At 39.7% G+C, this 18,620-nt stretch overlaps 1 protein-coding gene across 6 annotated transcripts in view; it reads left to right on the forward strand.

Moving 5' to 3' along the window:
* The window catches only part of LOC124612441 (glycerol kinase-like), a 177,131-nt gene that overhangs the window by 66,333 nt on the left and 92,178 nt on the right, over positions 1 to 18,620 (forward strand). The window lies entirely within an intron of this gene.

The raw sequence follows: 18,620 nt of genomic DNA on the forward strand, positions 1-18,620 counted from the left end.
TTACCTTGTTAGCTAGGGGAGTGCATACTCGAAAAGTATTCCTACTGGAGAGGCAGGCTCCCTAACCATTAAGACCCTAACATTATTCATTACTTTATTATTTCATTATTGTTTCATTATCTAATAATCCCCCCCCCCCCCCCCCATGGACCATGGACCTTGCCGTTGGTGGGGAGGCTTGCGTGCCTCAGCGATACAGATGGCCGTACCGTAGGTGCAACCACAACGGAAGGGTATCTGTTGAGAGGCCAGACAAACATGTGTTTCCTGAAGAGGGGCAGCAGCCTTTTCAGTAGTTGCAGGGGCAATAGTGTGGATGATTGACTGATCTGGCCTTGTAACATTAACCAAAACGGCCTTGCTGTGCTGGTACTGCGAACGGCTGAAAGCATGGGGAAACTACAGCAGTAATTTTTCCCGAGGACATGCAGCTTTACTGTATGATTAAATGATGATGGCGTCCTCTTGGGTAAAATATTCCGGAGGTAAAATAGTCCCCCATTCGGATCTCCGGGCGGGGACTACTCAAGAGGACGTCGTTATCAGGAGAAAGAAAACTGGCGTTCTACGGATCAGAGCGTGGAATGTCAGATCCCTTAATCGGGCAGGTAGGTTAGAAAATTTAAAAAGGGAAATGGATAGGTTAAAGTTAGATATAGTGGGAATTAGTGAAGTTCGGTGGCAGGAGGAACAAGACTTTTGGTCAGGTGATTACAGGGTTATAAATACAAAATTAATTGGGGTAATGCAGGAGTAGGTTTAATAATGAATAAAAAAATAGGAGTGTGGGTTAGCTACTACAAACAGCATAGTGAACGCATTATTGTGGCCAAGATAGACACAAAGCCCATGCCTACTACAGTAGTACAAGTTTATATGCCAACTAGCTCTGCAGATGATGAAGAAATAGATGAAATGTATGATGAGATAAAAGAAATTATTCAGGTAGTGAAGGGAGACGAAAGTTTAATAGTCATGGGTGACTGGAATTCGTCAGTAGGAAAAGGGAGAGAAGGAAACATAGTAGGTGAATATGGATTGGGGGGAAGAAATGAAAGAGGAAGCCGCCTTGTAGAATTTTGCACAGAGCATAACTTAATCATAGATAACACTTGGTTCAAGAATCATAAAAGAAGGTTGTATACCTGGAAGAATCCTGGAGATACTAAAAGGTATCAGATAGATTATATAATGGTAAGACAGAGATTTAGGAACCAGGTTTTAAATTGTAAGATATTTCCAGGGCAGATGTGGATTCTGACCACAATCTATTGGTTATGAACTGCAGATTGAAACTGAAGAAACTGCAAAAAGGTGGGAATCTAAGGAGATGGGACCTGGATAAACTGAAAGAACCAGAGGTTGTACAGAGTTTCAGGGAGAGCATAAGGGAACAATTGACAGGAATGGGGGAAAGAAATACAGTAGAAGAAGATTGGGTAGCTCTGAGAGATGAAGCAGTGAAGCCAGCAGACGATCAAGTAGGTAAAAAGGCGAGGGCTAATAGAAATCCTTGGGTAACAGAAGAAATATTGAATTTAATTGATGAAAGGAGAAAATATAAAAATGCAGTAAATGAAGCAGGCAAAAAGGAATACAAACGTCTCAAAAATGAGATTGACAGGAAGTGCAAAATGGCTAAGCAGGGATGGCTAGAGGACAAATGTAAGGATGTAGAGGCTTGTCTCACTAGGGGTAAGATAGACACTGCCTACAGGAAATTTAAAGAGACCTTTGGAGAGAAGAGAACCACTTGTATGAATATCAAGAGCTCAGATGGCAACCCAGTTCTAAGCAAAGAAGGGAAGGCAGAAAGGTGGAAGGAGTATATAGAGGGTTTATACAAGGGCGATGTACTTGAGGACAATATTATGGAAATGGAAGAGGATGTAGATGAAAACAATATGGGAGATAAGATACTGCGTGAAGAGTTTGACAGAGCACTGAAAGACCTGAGTCAAAACAAGGCCCCGGGAGTTGACAACATTCCGTTATAACTACTGATGGTCTTGGGAGAGCCAGTCATGACAAAACTCTACCATCTGGTGAGCAAGGTGTATGAGACAGGCGAAATACCCTCAGACTTCAAGAAGAATATAATAATTCCAATCCCAAAGAAAGCAGGTGTTGACAGATGTGAAAATTACCAAACTATCAGTTTAATAAGTCACAGCTGCAAAATACTAACGCAAATTCTTTACAGACGAATGGAAAAACTGGTAGAAGCGGACCTCGGGGAAGATCAGTTTGGATTCCGTAGAAATGTTGGAACACGTGAGGCAATACTAACCTTACGACTTATCTTAGAAGAAAGATTAAGAAAAGGCAAACCTACGTTTCTAGCATTTGTAGACTTAGAGAAAGCTTTTGACAATGTTGACTGGAATACTCTATTTCAAATTCTGAAGGTGGCAGGGGTAAAATGTAAGGAGCGAAAGGCTATTTACAATTTGTATAGAAACCAAATGGCAGTTATAAGAGTTGAGGGGCACGAAAGGGAAGCAGTGGTTGGGAAGGGAGTGAGACAGGGTTGTAGCCTCTCCCCGATGTTATTCAATCTGTATATTGAGCAGGCAGTGAAGGAAACAAAAGAAAAATTCGGAGTAGGTATTAAAATCCACAGAGAAGAAATAAAAACTTTGAGGTTCACCGATGACATTGTAATTCTGTCAGAGACAGCAAAGGACTTGGAAGAGCAGTTGAACGGAATGGACAGTGTCTTGAAAGGAGGATATAAGATGAACATCAACAAAAGGAAAACGAGGATAATGGAATGTAGTCAAATTAAATCGGGTGATGCTGAGGGAATTAGATTAGGAAATGAGACACTTAAAGTAGTAAAGGAGTTTTGCTATTTAGGGAGTAAAATAACTGATGATGGTCGAAGTAGAGAGGATATAAAATGTAGACTGGCAATGGCAAGGAAAGCGTTTCAGAAGAAGAGAAATTTGTTAACATCGAGTATAGATTTAAGTGTCAGGAAGTCGTTTCTGAAAGTATTTGTATGGAGTGTAGCCATGTGTGGAAGTGAAACATGGACGATAACTAGTTTGGACAAGAAGAGAATAGAAGCTTTCGAAATGTGGTGCTACAGAAGAATGCTGAAGATAAGGTGGGTAGACCACGTAACTAATGAGGAGGTATTGAATAGAATTGGGGAGAAGAGAAGTTTGTGGCACAACTTGACTAGAAGAAGGGATTGGTTGGGAGGACATGTTTTGAGGCATCAAGGGATCACAAATTTAGCATTGGAGTCAGCATGGAGGGTAAAAATCGTAGAGGGAGACCAAGAGATGAATACACTAAGCAGATTCAGAAGGATGTAGGTTGCAGTAGGTACTGGGAGATGAAGAAGCTTGCACAGGATAGAGTAGCATGGAGAGCTGCATCAAACCAGTCTCAGGACTGAAGACCACAACAACAACAATCTAATAAATAAACACCTGCACTGCTTATCCAATGCAAAATTACTCTACTGAAAAACACTCCATGGTAACAGATCCTTATGCTGATGCAAACTTAACTCTCATTACTGACCAGACAAAATTATCACTGTATCCCATCAAATTGCTTAATATTCCAGCCTGAAGGGCGCTATACATCCAGATCTTGCTTATTATTTCCACACATTACTCCAAGCAACTATGTTTAAAGTTGTAATTCCTTAATGTTAGAAAAGACTGTATGATGACACAGATAGATAGTTATCTCCATATACTGACTGCACTGAACACAAAAACTTCTTATACGAAGTCTTCACGGGTTGTCAGCCGAGTAGCATCGTCGTCTCGTAGCAACGTTTCGATGGAATGCGTCTCCATCATCTTCAGGCAAAGTGTCGGGATATCGTCGGTCACAGGCTTATATCTCTGCTGGACTGCTCTTCACTTCCCGCGGCCAGCCAATCACACACCCGCGGAATCGCCCGATGCACCTGGATCGGGCGGTGGTGGGGGGGATGCGTGCGTGGGGTTCGAGTCCCGGCGTCCGTCTCTGTCTGCTCCGTCCGCGGCCCTTGGTGGAACGGAACATTCTTTTCTGATTTTCCTGATTGCAGGCTCCCAGGCTGTGCTGAGATGGTAGCCACTGTCGTGGTTGATTAGGTTGTCGTGTAACTGTATTTCTATGGACTCTTTGATTACTGAGTCCCAAAATCTGTTTGTACTGCATATTTTCTTTGTGTCCTCGAAATCGAAGGTGTGCTTCTCATCAATACTGTGTTCTGCCACAGCAGATTTGTTGTTCTGACCCAAGCATACATGCCTAATGTGTTCACTGCGGTGCTGTGAGATGCAACGCTGCGTCTGTCCTATATATTGCATCCCACATTCGCATCCGATCTTGTACACACCTGGTGCCGTCAGACCTACTGGATCCTTGGTTGAACTGAGAAGGTCTTTGATTTTTCCTGCTGCACAGAAAACAGTCTTCACTTTATTTTCTTGAGAATTCTCGCGATCTTGGACGTCGGAGGACCCGCGTATGGCAAGAACCGAGAGCCCATTGCTTCATCTTAATCCGGTCTCTCTTCTCTCTTCTTGTGGTCAGCCTTCAGAGCTCTCCTTATTTGTGTCTCACTGTATACATTTTTCTTGAAGATGTCCTTTAGGTGTTGCAATTCTCCTGGCAAACTTTCCTTATCGCAGATGGACCTGGCCCTGTACACTAAGGTGTTGAGTACAGCATTGCATTGCGCAGGGTGGTGGCAGCTATTGGCGTTTAGATAGAGGTCTGTGTGTGTTTTCTTTCTATACACTGTGTGTCCTAGCGTGCCGTCAATGTTTCTTGTGAGCAGGATATCCAGAAAGGATAAGCTTCTGTTCTCTTCTATCTCCATGGTAAATTTGATATTTCCATGTATGCTGTTGAGGTGTTGATGGAACTCTATCAGTTTGTCCCTGCCATGTGGCCAAACTACAAAGGTATCGTCAACATACCTGTAGAAGGCTTTTGGCTTGTGTTTAGCAGTGTCCAGTGCTAGCTTTTCGAAGTACTCCATGTATAGGTTGGTTATGCCTGGTGCTGTGGGGGAGCCCATAGCTACAGCATCTATCTGTTTGTAGAACTTCCCACCGCACTTGAAATAGGTGGTGGTTAGAACATGGTGAAAGAGCTTGATGATATCCTTCTCAAAGTGTTCTTCGAATAAAGCCAGGGAGTCTTCTGTCGGTACTCGTGTGAATAAGGATGTCACATCAAAGCTGACTAGTAGGTCTTCATTTTCCAGCCACATTCCCTGTAGTACTTTCACAAACTCAGCCTGAACTCGCATATAACAAAAACTTCTACCCTAATTAATATTAAGATCTCATATTTAAGATTGTTTTATACTGAATATTGCCTCTGCTGCTGCACCAATGAGCTGATTACTTCAGATGGTAACATTTTCAGTTAAGCTGCACCTTCTCCTCCACATATGCTGACCCTTTGTATTTTCTGTTTACCTTACCTCTCTTGATGGAAATTCTTTAACCATTGTACCAATTTACTTTCTTCCATCCTCTTATGATTCCATTACTTACAACTAACACAACATAATATAGATAAACACACAGATAGCACTAGTGAAACTTTTTCTAACATATTTCTATACTTAAGTATCCTACTGCACAAAACCACAGGAAAGTAGAAGATAGAATGGTTCTGATTTACTTATGAACTATAGATAGGATAGGAGAAGAGTTTGACTGCCTCAGGAAACATGAAAAATGAGACAGACAGCTGGGGTAAGCATTATCGCCACATAATGAATCCAGCACAGAATGTTGAACCCCCTACTTGCTAATTGCACAAGAAGTACGTCCCAAATATTACATCACTGCTGAGATTTTGAATTACCTAGAAATTGCAGTCCAACAGCTGTCCTGACAATTCCACAGTTAATACTACCTCTTGTGTCACACTCAGTGATAGCTTACTAGTAGCACAAATAATTTTTATTCCAGACACATGCATCACTCTGTGTTCTTAATAGATTCAAAACATGCCTGTGAAATGCCATTCCAATCACTACCACTGTCCAATAATGTCTTCTTTCGTAGCCATATTATTTATAATTTGCCTTACCATTGCTTCCAATTTTCTGTAACGACTATTGTTCTGCGAATCAGTCCCTATTAAGTCTTTCTGTTTATTTAAAAACTTAACCTCAACAGCTTTGTCCTCAGTCCCTGTCATGTTCATTAAGATCACTCATTATGTACCTCTTAATACAAAACAGCTTTTGCTATGAAATTATCTTATTCTCGTTCACTCTTCTTCTTCTTCTTCTTCTGCTGCTGCTGTTATCTGGATCTGCAAGGCTGCAACAAGTTGTAATTCTCTCGGCAAAGCATCTTGTTTATCTCGATCAGCTGTGCCTCTTGGCTGCTCCTGTACTCAGTGACTGCCTTCCTTTTAAAACTGTAAACTGCTCAAGTTCACACTTCACTGTCAAATTTCGTGAGTTCTAGTTTATTGTGCCCACGTACAATAGTCCTCACCCGGGGCACCACATGTAGTGGTTTGTTTCTTCATTTGTTGTTCTCAGTGTCGATGTACTGGCTGAAAATAAATAAATAAATAAATAATAGGGGGTGGATGTGCAATACTGTCTACCATAAATGATGTAGCTGACAGATGCACAGCTGTGTTTCACAGTCTTTTACTTTCACTTTTCACAACCCCCCAATATTACAAAGCAAATATGGCCAGTGCCCTATTGTTCTAACTTTCCATAAGCCTCATAATAGTTAGCAGGCAAACATACACATACTGCTACAATAGTTTACTGTTGAACAGCTACAATCAGTAAAAGCTTAACCACAAAGTTCACAGTTCTTGAAGAATAGAAAGGCACATATGGAGCAGACACACTCACTGTTTTAACACACGACCTAATTATATAACACTTATTACACTGTTAAGTTGATGCATTGTTGTCATTCTAACCGACACACATTCCTTGTCTGAAACTCGGCTGTGGACTGACTGTCTTGTGACCAAAAATTGGGCCCTTATATATCATCACCATAATAGGTGGCGAAACTACTCATTAAATTAACTGAATACATCGAAAAAATGGTTCTTTTTGACAGTTTCTTCTACTACAAGAGTTCAGCTGAATTATTTGTTTAAATGATGAAATTAACATATATAGCTATGCAAACAATACTTTTGATGAAACTGATAATTAGTTTGCAATTAATTAAGGCCTGGCTTTGCTAACATGTTTTCGAATAGAGCCAAATACTTAAAGAATGCTATTGTTTCATCTCCCAGATGCTTATAATTATTACAGAATTTATATTTGATTATGTGTCAACAATAGAATTTATGTTATGAAACAGTTACTGGTTTCACCCTATAACAAGATAGTAACTAGGCATAACTGAAGTAAATAGAAAACCAATTACATACATAAATTAAGCACAAAGTTATATCTGGTGTTATATTCTTTAAAACTGAGGACCAGCCTTTCTCTTATGTAAACACAGACCATATCTACGTATGTTAGTGGTAATTGGTTGAAAGTGAAAAAACAAATTTAAGGAGGCAGATGGCAAAACAAGAGGGGAAGTAAAATTACCCCAGCTTGCTTCGTCACAACATGATGATAATAAAGAGAAGGTATAAAACAATTCTTGACTACCCCATACCTATCCTTGGTCCAGTAATAAAGAAATTATATCCCAAGACCATGATCCTAATCCAATGGTATTCAAAGACACAAGAAAGTCAAAATTGTACCTTGTAAGTATAAAAACTATAGAAACTAATTTGAAACCTATGTCATTGTTTTATGGCATTGTTATTGTACATGTAAACATTTGTTATTTTATGTGAGATATCCAACTACTGTCTGCTATCATCGACAAGACTGAGGTGTTTGCTTCCAGCAGACAGTGGGGGCATATGTGATGTACCCTAACATATGTGTAGAAAAATGAAATGATAATTTTTAATGACAAATGGTACAGGGATAGATGACAGAAACAAATTTTTATTGACAGTCTGTGGTTATATTGTATAAAGATGTACAGTAAAGTTTTGTTGTTGTTGTGGTCTTCAGTCCTGAGACTGGTCTGATGCAGCTCTCCATGCTACTCTATCCTGTGCAAGCTTCTTCATCTCCCAGTACCTACTGCAGCCTACATCCTTCTGAATCTGCTTAGTGTATTCATCTCTTGGTCTCCCTCTACGGTTTTTACCCTCCACGCTGCCCTCCAATACTAAATGGGTGATCCCTTGATGCCTCAGAACATGTCCTACCAACCGATCCCTTCTTCTAGTCAAGTTGTGCCACTAACTTCTCTTCTCCCCAATCCTATTCAGTACCTCCTCATTAGTTATGTGATCTACCCATCTAACCTTCAGCATTCTTCAGTAGCACCACATTCCGAAAGCTTCTATTCTCTTCTTGTCCAAACTATTTATTGTCCATGTTTAACATCCATACATGGCTACACTCCATACAAATACTTTCAGAAACGACTTCCTGACACTTAAATCTATACTCGATGTTAACAAATTTCTCTTCTTCAGAAACGCTTTCCTTGCCATTGCCAGTCCACATTTTATATCCTCTCTACTTTGACCATCGTCACTTATTTTGCTCCCCAAACAGCAAAACTCCTTTATTACTTTAAGTGTCTTATTTCCTAATCTAATTCCCTCAGCATCACCCAACTTAATTCCACTACATTCCATTATCCTCATTTTCCTTTTGTTGATGTTCATCTTATATCCTCCTTTCAAGACACTATCCATTCCGTTCAACTACTCTTCCAGGTCCTTTGCTGTCTCTGAGAGAATTACAATGTCATCGGCGAAGCTCAAAGTTTTTATTTCTTCTCCATGGATTTTAATACCTACCCAAAATTTTTCTTTTGTTTCCTTCACTGGTTGCTCAATATACAGATTGAATAGCATCCGGGAGAGGGTACAACCCCGTCTCACTCCCTTTCCAACCACTGCTTCCCTTTCATGTCCCTCGACTCTTATAACTGCCATCTGATTTCTGTACAAATTGTAAATAGCCTTTCGCTCCCTGTATTTTACCCCTGCCACCTTCAGAATTTGAAAGAGAGTATTCCAGTCAACATTGTCAAAAGCTTTCTCTAAGTCTACAAATGCTAGAAACGTAGGTTTGCCTTTCCTTAATCTAGCTTCTAAGGTAAGTCGTAGGGTCACTATTGCCTCACGTGTTCCAATATTTCTACGGAATCCAAACTGATCTTCCCCAAGGTCGGCTTCTACTAGTTTTTCCATTCGTCTGTAAAGAATTCACGTTAGTATTTTGCAGCTGTGACTTATTAAACTGATAGTTTGGTAATTTTCACATCTGTCAACACCTGCTTTCTTTGGGATTGGAATTATTATATTCTTCTTGAAGTCTGAGGGTATTTCACCTGTCTCATACATCTTGCTCACCAGATGGTAGAGTTTTGTCAGGACTGGCTCTCCCAAGGCTGTCAGTAGTTCTAATGGAATGTTGTCTACTCTCGGGACCTTGTTTCGACTCAGGTCTTTCAGTGCTTTGTCAAACTCTTCACGCAGTATCATATCTCCCATTTCATCTTCATCTACATCCTCTTCCATTTCCATAATATTGTCCTCAAGTACATCGCCCTTGTATAGACCCTCTATATACTCCTTCCACCTTTCTGCTTTCCCTTCTTTGCTTAAAACTGGGTTTCCTTCTGAGCTCTTGATATTCATACAAGTGGTTCTCTTTTCTCCAAAGGTCTCTTTAATTTTCCTGTAGGCTGTATCTATCTTACCCCTAGTGAGATAAGCCTCTACATCCTTACATTTGTCCTCTAGCCATCCCTGCTTAGCCATTTTGCACTTCCTGTCAATCTCAGTTTTGAGACGTTTGTATTCCTTTTTGCCTGCTTCATTTACTGCATTTTTATATTTTCTCCTTTCATCAATTAAATTCAATATTTCTTCTGTTACCCAAGGATTTCTACTAGCCCTCGTCTTTTTACCTACTTGATCCTCTGCTGCCTTCACTACTTCATCCCTCAAAGCTACCCATTCTTCTTCTACTGTATTTCTTTCCCCCATTCTTGTCAATTGTTCCCTTATGCTCTCCCTAAAACTCTGTACAACCTCTGGTTTAGTCAGTTTATCCAGGTCCCATCTCCTTAAATTCCTACCTTTTTGCAGTTTCTTCAGTTTTAGTCTACAGCTCATAACCAATAGATTGTGGTCAGAGTCCACATCTGCCCCTGGAAATGTCCTACAATTTAAAACCTGGTTCCTATATCTCTGTCTTATCATTATATAATCTATCTGAAACCTGTCAGTATCTCCAGGGTTCTTCCATGTATACAGCCTTCTCTTATGATTCTTGAACCAATTGTTAGCTATGATTAAGTTGTGCTCTGTGCAAAATTCTACCAGGCAGCTTCCTCTTTCATTTCTTAGTCCCAGTCCATATTCACCTACTATGTTTCCTTCTCTCCCTTTTCCTACTACCAAATTCCAGTCACCCATGACTATTAAAGTTTCATCTCCCTTCACTATCTGATATAAGATATAATATTGCTGAGGAGGTCAACAGAATCTTAATTAAAATCAACATTTTCACTCTACTTTATCTTCTATGATCTGTTCTGTGCACTTGCATGAGCTGCACATAAAGTAGTGCCTGTCAGAATAATTCATGACAGAATTTGTATATCTAACTGAAACATACTTAAGCAAAGTGTGAAATATTGTCTCTGTGAGTTATTTAAAACCAGCATGCAAATATTAATCAGGAACAGAAGAGAAGATAGCACTCCAAACAAGTATGATCATCTTCCAGTAGAACTTCATGCTGCAGAAAATCTTATTAGAAGAATGGCAAAATCTACCACCTCCATAGATAATAAAATCTTCGAAAAGGTAATCTTTATTGAAAACCAGTTATAATTTCAGCTGAATGACATTTGAAAATACAGCAAAGAGTGTTACATCCAACTTTAAAGACAACTCTAAAAAATTTATTTTCTTTGCTTCTAACATTAATCTTCCTTGTGAGGAAAGCCATTTTTTTTCACTCTAATATAATAATAATAATAAATATTTCAAGCCATTCACCCCAGGAGTTATTAGAAAATATGAAAATAAATAGAGAATTTGGAGTTTGTTATTTCAAAATATCAATAGTAAAATATCATTACTCCTTTAACCAATTGTGATAGTCATATTCAGAGTCAGAGATCACAGGTTGCAGCAAAACCATAAACAGATATCTGCAAATGAATGACGATATTAGATTGGTGATGAGATCAAATATGAAAGCCAAAATATACAGTATTATTTAAATGTAGAATAAAAATTGAATTTGTAGATCTAATTCAGTCAAGAAAAGTTATGTAAGAAGTAACAAGCAAAACAATGTGGTAGTGTGAAGTACATAGAAGAAAGACGATAGAATGGCTAAAGGAAAGACAAAAGCATTTAGGTAAAGATAACAATTTCAGATGTGAAACAGGAAGCAGAGAGCACACTGAAATGAAATATAGTTATATAATATTGTGATAATAAGAAATTTGGGCTGGAAATGATGTAAAGGGAGTGGAAGCACACTCTCACCTGCAGGTAAATGAGTGGCTCATAGACATACTTAACAGTCAGATAATTACACTAGCATTTGAATCGGTACTTCTTCTACCTTTAATTTGAAATGCGATACTGTGGGTGACCCCCCCCCCCCCCCCCCCCCCACACACACACACACTTACCTCCAGTGCAATAATAGACATGGAGGTAAGCATCAGTAAGTCTCTCTCTCTCTCTCTCTCTCTCTCTCTCTCTCTCTCTCTCTCTCTCTGTTTGTGTGTGTGTTGGGGGGGGGGGGGGGGGGGGGAGGGGGTTGGATGGGCATGCCCACATGTGAAATACATCAAAGAAAAATCCCAGCTACCAAGAAATGAAGCTGGGTCCTCTGCATGGCACTCAGTCATGCTGATCGCTCAGTTTTGAGGTAACAACATAGAGGCATATGGTCAACAATTTATCCCTTGGTCAGTACACAAGTGGAATAGGAGGGAAAAACTGATATTAGTACCATTTACCCTCTGCAATACATTGCACAGTAGCTTGTGGAGTATGTGTGTAGGTGGAGATGGAGATATAGATTGGCTGCTCTCCAAACTGAACTGTAGACACTATAATAATTCAGTGTCTTCAACACTTTATAGTTAAATGTGTTATGAGTCTCTCGATCATTGATTGATAGGTTATGGTAGTATTGATATGAGGTAACTGTTAGCACATAAACAGCACATGCACTTCATAGGGATATGAAATGTAATCATTACATCGGATCTGTGATAGGTAAAGCAGGTGGTAGACTTCAGTTTGTTGGTAGAACACTGTGAAAATGCAATCAGTCTACAAAGATGGCTTACAAATCACATATGTGACCCATTCTACAGTATTGCTCAAGTGTTTGGGACCCATACCAAACAGGACTAACAAGGGATATTGAACATCTACAGAGAAGGGCAGCACAAATGGGCACAGATGAGTTTGATCCATGGGAGACTTACAAAGTGCCAAGAACTGGCTCTAAGTGACTATAGGAATATATTGCAACCCACTATGTATCACACCTGTTGGGATCATGATGACAAGATTAAATCAATTATAGTGTGCATGAAGGCACTTAACATGTTGACTGCTGCTTGCACAGTGGTGGGTGTTTCATTGCCAGGCCAGGCCATGGCACCAGGTTCTGCTGTGGCCATTATCAGTTTATGACATCAGGTGTAAGTGTATGCTGTGGCCATTGGTGGCCTTGCAGCAGTCATCATGCTAAACAAGCATTCTTTCTGTACTCCTTATGTGAATGAAACTGGAAAAAGTCCTAATAAATGGTACAATGAGACAAACCCTCTGCCAAGCATTTCCTAGTGGTTTGCAGATGTAGATGTAGATGTGGTCATGTTAATCTCATGCTATGAGATCTGGGCTGTAGCTGCAGTGACCATGGCATCTGTGAGGATTACACTGTTCATGTGTCCCATGTGTGTCAAACTTCTGGTCTTTGTGCCGGTTAGAGTACCTTGGGTAAGGTTGTTGGTAACCCTACTGCGTGTGAGTTCCTAGAATGTTGGTATTCCAGCCCAGTTGAAAATATGTTGAAAGTAGTGGTTTGAGGTTCCTTAGGCATTTGCTTTTTGCCACAAGGCATGCCAAGTTACTTCAGTGGCTATATTTTTCTATGCAAAACATGGGTAAATAAACAATAACTTATATTACTAACTATTATGCTAACTTTTGTTTGAGGATAATAAACTGTACAACTTAAGCAACTGAAGATGCGTTAGTGGAGTAGGAAGAGCGATTAACAACATCAGTTAACATGTAGTTGGATGTCTGAAGTGTAGCAAGAAAACTAAAGACAAATAGAATCAAAACCAGAAAGTATGTTTTATTGTAGAGCTAAAGACAATGGTAGAAATTCAATTTGTAGACATGCTGTAAACAATGAAATTAAAAACAATGTTGCTGATAATATTAAAGAAATCTCAGACTGAATGAGAAGACTTGTTTCAAAATGAATACAAGACATTCCATAGAAATCAATGTACTATGTACACCAGTTTGGTCACGTTTCTATGAACTATTAGAAACCTTGTATGAAGAGTTACAGAAACTGATAAATGATAACAAATCCCACTACAAGGTGATATTTGGATATTTTAATGCAACAGTGGAATCAAAAGTAAGAAATGAAGCTTCAATAATACACTTTTAGTATGATACCGTAAATGACAGAGATCATATACTAGAAGAATTTGCAGAGAAGACTAACTTCTTAAGTCTTAATGAAACTATAATTGTAGGCGATGCTATATTGTTAGACTATAAGGAATAGTACATGATATGACCGTTCTAAATTGTGTTGACTTTAAAGCACCTTAATCATAGACTATGTAGACTACTGAGTGCAGAGGAAACAATGCAAAACAAGAAGGAAATAAACATGTAAGGCACAAAATCAGGAATATACAATAAGAGAATTAATATCATCATCAAGCATTGGACATCTCATGCAGAATAAGATCTTCTCTAGACTTTTTCAGGTATTATGTTCTTCAGTGATATTCATCCACAATGCTCCTTTATGTTTTCTAGTTTCATCTACCCACCTCCTAGATTATCATTTCAGTATTTTCGTATCTTCTACAACTTCCCAAGTACATTTGCCTGACAACATTTCCTCCAACCTCCACTTCATTTTCATGACATTTTCCATATATTTCTTTCTTGCCCTGATCCTCTTACTAATCTTACTAATTTCTGACATGGATCTCACCATTGTCATTGAACAGTCCTTAATTTTTCAAAGGTATTCTGTACTGTGTGCTAGTGGCCATCATTACAGTTTCAGTTTTGGCACTCAGGTATGCCAGTTTACATAAATCGGTGGACACAATCCTCATTTTCGTTTTTACCTGGACAGTCAGTGCCTTGTCAACCTATTGTGCAAATCCAGTTGTTGTATAGGTAGCTGTGGTGGATGGGAGAAAGAATTCATCTGACTACTGCAGGAGCTCACGATATGCAGGCTCTGCCACAGACAATTGACATTTCTCACAGTGTGCAGCCTGAGGAGTACCAGCAAGAGTCTGTCAACCCAAGACCCAGTTGCATGGCACATGACAGCACCCTTAAGAAAGTTATGTAGGTATTCTACCATACCATTAAGTGTGATATGGCATCATTCTTCTGAGGTGGATGCCAGACAGTAATAACATGGTGCAATCTACTTCAGCCCCCTTTTGGCAGTCTTTCCTGGCTGGCAACTTTTCTACACTGCCACTGTGTACTATTCACACCCTCCACTACCTGACCTTGTAGTGGCCCCATCATAAACCAATAAATCACTGTGAGACACTAACATATGTTGTGAGATGCAAGCAGCAAGTCAATGAAAACTACATGCAGGTGTGCAAATTGTACATCAGGACTAACCAAGTTTCCAAGTGGTTAGGGCCAGTGCCATATTTCAGCCAGCAGATTTCAGTGAGCTAATAATGGTGTAGAATGATGATGCAGAACTGAAGGATCTGCAGACCTCCAATTGTGGCACATGCGCACTGATATAGCAGTACACTACAACAAATCCACATGTCAGCTGCAGCAATATGAACTCACATCTCTACAACATCACATACTCAAGTCCTTGCATGCACTAACTTTCCAGGCATCCATGCTACAAGGGCACTATAGGCACAGTCCTTTGTATGATCTAGTGTGCAGAAAAGTTACTGCCGATGAACCCAGGAATGTGTCCCCTACAATAAGAGTAAAGTGACATGCCATGCATAACCATCACTTGGAAATTTGGTTTCTCATGATGCACAATTTTGAGACCTGCATGTAGGTGTCATTGACTTGCTGCTTGTCTTCCACAACTATGTCAAATTACTAAGTGTGTCTAAGGCTTCCATCGAATCACTTATTGACCAGACTGGTGTGGCAGTAGAAGACAGCAAAACGAAAGCTGAAGTTTTAAATTTCATATTCAAGAAATCACACAGGAGAATTGTACAAATATACCATCATTTGACCATCAAACAGACTCCTGTAAGGATGGCATAGTAATAAGCATCCCTGACAGTGATAAAGAATTGAAAGAGTTGAAAACAAATAAGTCACCAGGTGTGGATGGAATCCCAATTCGGTCTTTCAAAGAATACTCTATGGCAGTGGCCTCTTACTTAGTTTGCATTTATTGCAAATCTGTCACTCATTGTGAAGGCCCAAGTGACTGGGGGGAGGGAAAACACCACATACACACACACACACACACACACACACACACACACACGAGACTCCTATGTATAAGAGTGGACCCACAAAATTACATACCAATATCCGTAACATGGGTTTCCTGCAGAATTCTTGAACATATTCTCAATACTGAGAAGCTTATGCCCACAAATGAGCATAGTTTTAGAAAGCACTGTGTGTGCAAAACTCAGTTTACCGTTTTCTCACATGATATACTGCAATTCATAAATGAAGGGCAACTGGCAGATTGCCTATTTCTAGGTTTCCGCAAAGTGTTTGACTCGGTGCTCCATTGCAGAATGTTAAAGAAGAATGGAATAGATTCACTGATATGTGAATTGCTCAAAAACTTGCTAAGTTATAGAATCCAGCATGTTGCCCTCAACAGCGAATGTCCATCAGAGTCAAGGGTATCATCAGGAGTGCCCCAGGGAAGTGTGATAGGACTGCTATTATTATCTATATACGAAAAATGACTGGCGAACATGATGGGTAGCAGTGTAAGGTGTTGAAGTGATTGTAGGAGGATACAGGATGACAGAGAGAAAATTTCTAGTTGTTGTGATGAATGGCAGCTAGTTCTAAATATAGAAAAATGTAAGTCAATGCAAATGAACAGGAAGAACAAACCCATAATGTTCAGATACAGCATTACTACTGTCCTGCTTGACACAGTCATGTCATTTGAATATTTGAGTGTAATGCTGCAAAGCGACATGAAATGGCATGAGCATGTGAGGATTGTGGTAAGAAAGGCGAATGGTTAACTTTGGTTTATTGGGAGAGTTCTAGGAAAGTGTGGTTCATCTGTAAAGGAGACCACATATGAATACTGGTGTGATCTATTTCTGGGTAGTGCTCAAGTGTTTGCGATCCGTATCAGGTCAGATGAAAGGAAGACATTGAAGCAATTCAGTGGCAGATTGATAGATTTATTATTGGTAGGTTCAAGCATCACACAAGTGTTGCAGAGATGCTTCGGTAACTCAAATGGGAATCCATGAAGGGAAGGTGATGTTCTTTTTGAGGAACGCTATTGGGAAAACTTTAGAGAACAAGCATTTGAAGCTGACTGCAGAACGATTCTATTCACACCAACATACATGGTGACAATTATTGAACTATATGAAATAAAACATCATAACTTATGAATGGTTTGCATTAGGACATTCAAATTGCATGGTTGGCCATGGGGCATGATGGGAATCAGTATGTGAATATGGTTTGGTTTAGTGACAAGGCCCACTTGCATTTGGATGGGTTCATCAATAAGCAAAACTGGCATGTTTGAAGGACTGAGAATCTGCATTTCACAATCAAGAAGTCTCTTCACCTTCAACGGGTGACTGTTGGTGTGCAATATCTAGCCATGGAATAATCGGTGTGCTATTCCTTGATGGCACGGTGACTACTGTACAGTACATGAAGGTTTTGGAAGATGATTTCGTCCCCATTATCCAAAGTGACCTGATTTCGACAAGATGTGGCTCATACAAGACGGAGCTCAATCCCATCGAAGCAGGTGAGTGATGTCTTGGAGGAGCACTGTGGGGACTGCAATCTGGCTCTGGGGTACCCAGAGGCCGCCAGTATGGGCCTCGATTGGTTCTTTTTTGGGGGGCCTGCGTTAAAGATGAGGTGTACAGCAGTAATCCTAAAACCATTTCTGAGCTGAAAACAGCCATTCAGGAGGTCATCGGCAGCATCAATGTTCCAACACTTCAGCAGGTCATGCAAAATTTCACTATTCACATGCAACACATCATGGCCAATGATGACTGTCATAACCTAAATCTGAATATCTGTAGTGACACTTACATCTTGAACAAAGTGTGTGCATGCCATAATTTGTAACTAAAATATGTTTTTTATATAATTCAATAATTGTCACCTGATATATTGTATGTAAGGCCCACTAAGATAAGCTACGAGAAATTAGGGCTCGTACAGAGACATATAGACAGTCATTTTCCCCTTGTTCTATTTGGGAGTGGAACATAAAATGGAATGACTAGTAGTGGTATGGGGTACCCTCCAATATGTGTCATACAGTGGATTGCAGAGTATCATTGTAGATGTACAACCACAGTTTTGGTACCAGTATGTGCCAAATGTTGGTCATGAACTGGACAATGAAATTCAGATGATTTAATTCGACTGGCAGATAGTTATTCCAGGGCTGCAAAAATGCTCCTTTAATAATGAAAAGGCTGCTGTCCCTCTTCAGGAACCATCCTTTAGTCTGGTCTCTTCAAGGTCTCCTTTGATGTGGTAGTGCCTACAGCATAGATGCTGATGCTACTGCTAAAGCTGCAACCATCCTGCCCAGGCCTGGAGCAATTCTGCCCTCTCTGAAGATTTCTGTGCTGAGTAACATAGGAACACTATATTGCTCTGGCATGAAACATTGATTTTCACTCGGTGAGTTCTCTTTATCCATCTCAGTGTGAAGCAATATATTGGGCAATCATTGTCATCTGTTTAATTGCAACCCTCTACCACTTTATACTCACTGTGCACTATTTTATAACCTATTTTTAGTTTTTTAATTTCTTACATTTTAATGTGTGTTCATTGTCTAAGCTATCTGAGGTTTTAGCAGATGCAGCACAGGCTATATAATGTCTTATTCTTTATGCTCACCATAGCAACATAGCAAAGGAGATATAATTTTTGAGAATAGTCACTAGTTGTCTCAAAAAATTTAATCAGCCAACCTCTTGAAGGGGTAAGTAGTACTAACTGTTCTTTATGCCTGTCATTGTGTCTGTTATTCTTTGAGTAGCATTCCAGGTCCGGCGTCATTAGTCCTTATAGTTTTACCCACCGTTTAGGTTCAT

Source organism: Schistocerca americana, chromosome 4 (genome assembly GCF_021461395.2).
Source record: "Schistocerca americana isolate TAMUIC-IGC-003095 chromosome 4, iqSchAmer2.1, whole genome shotgun sequence".
Classification (NCBI taxonomy): Eukaryota; Metazoa; Arthropoda; class Insecta; order Orthoptera; family Acrididae; genus Schistocerca; species Schistocerca americana.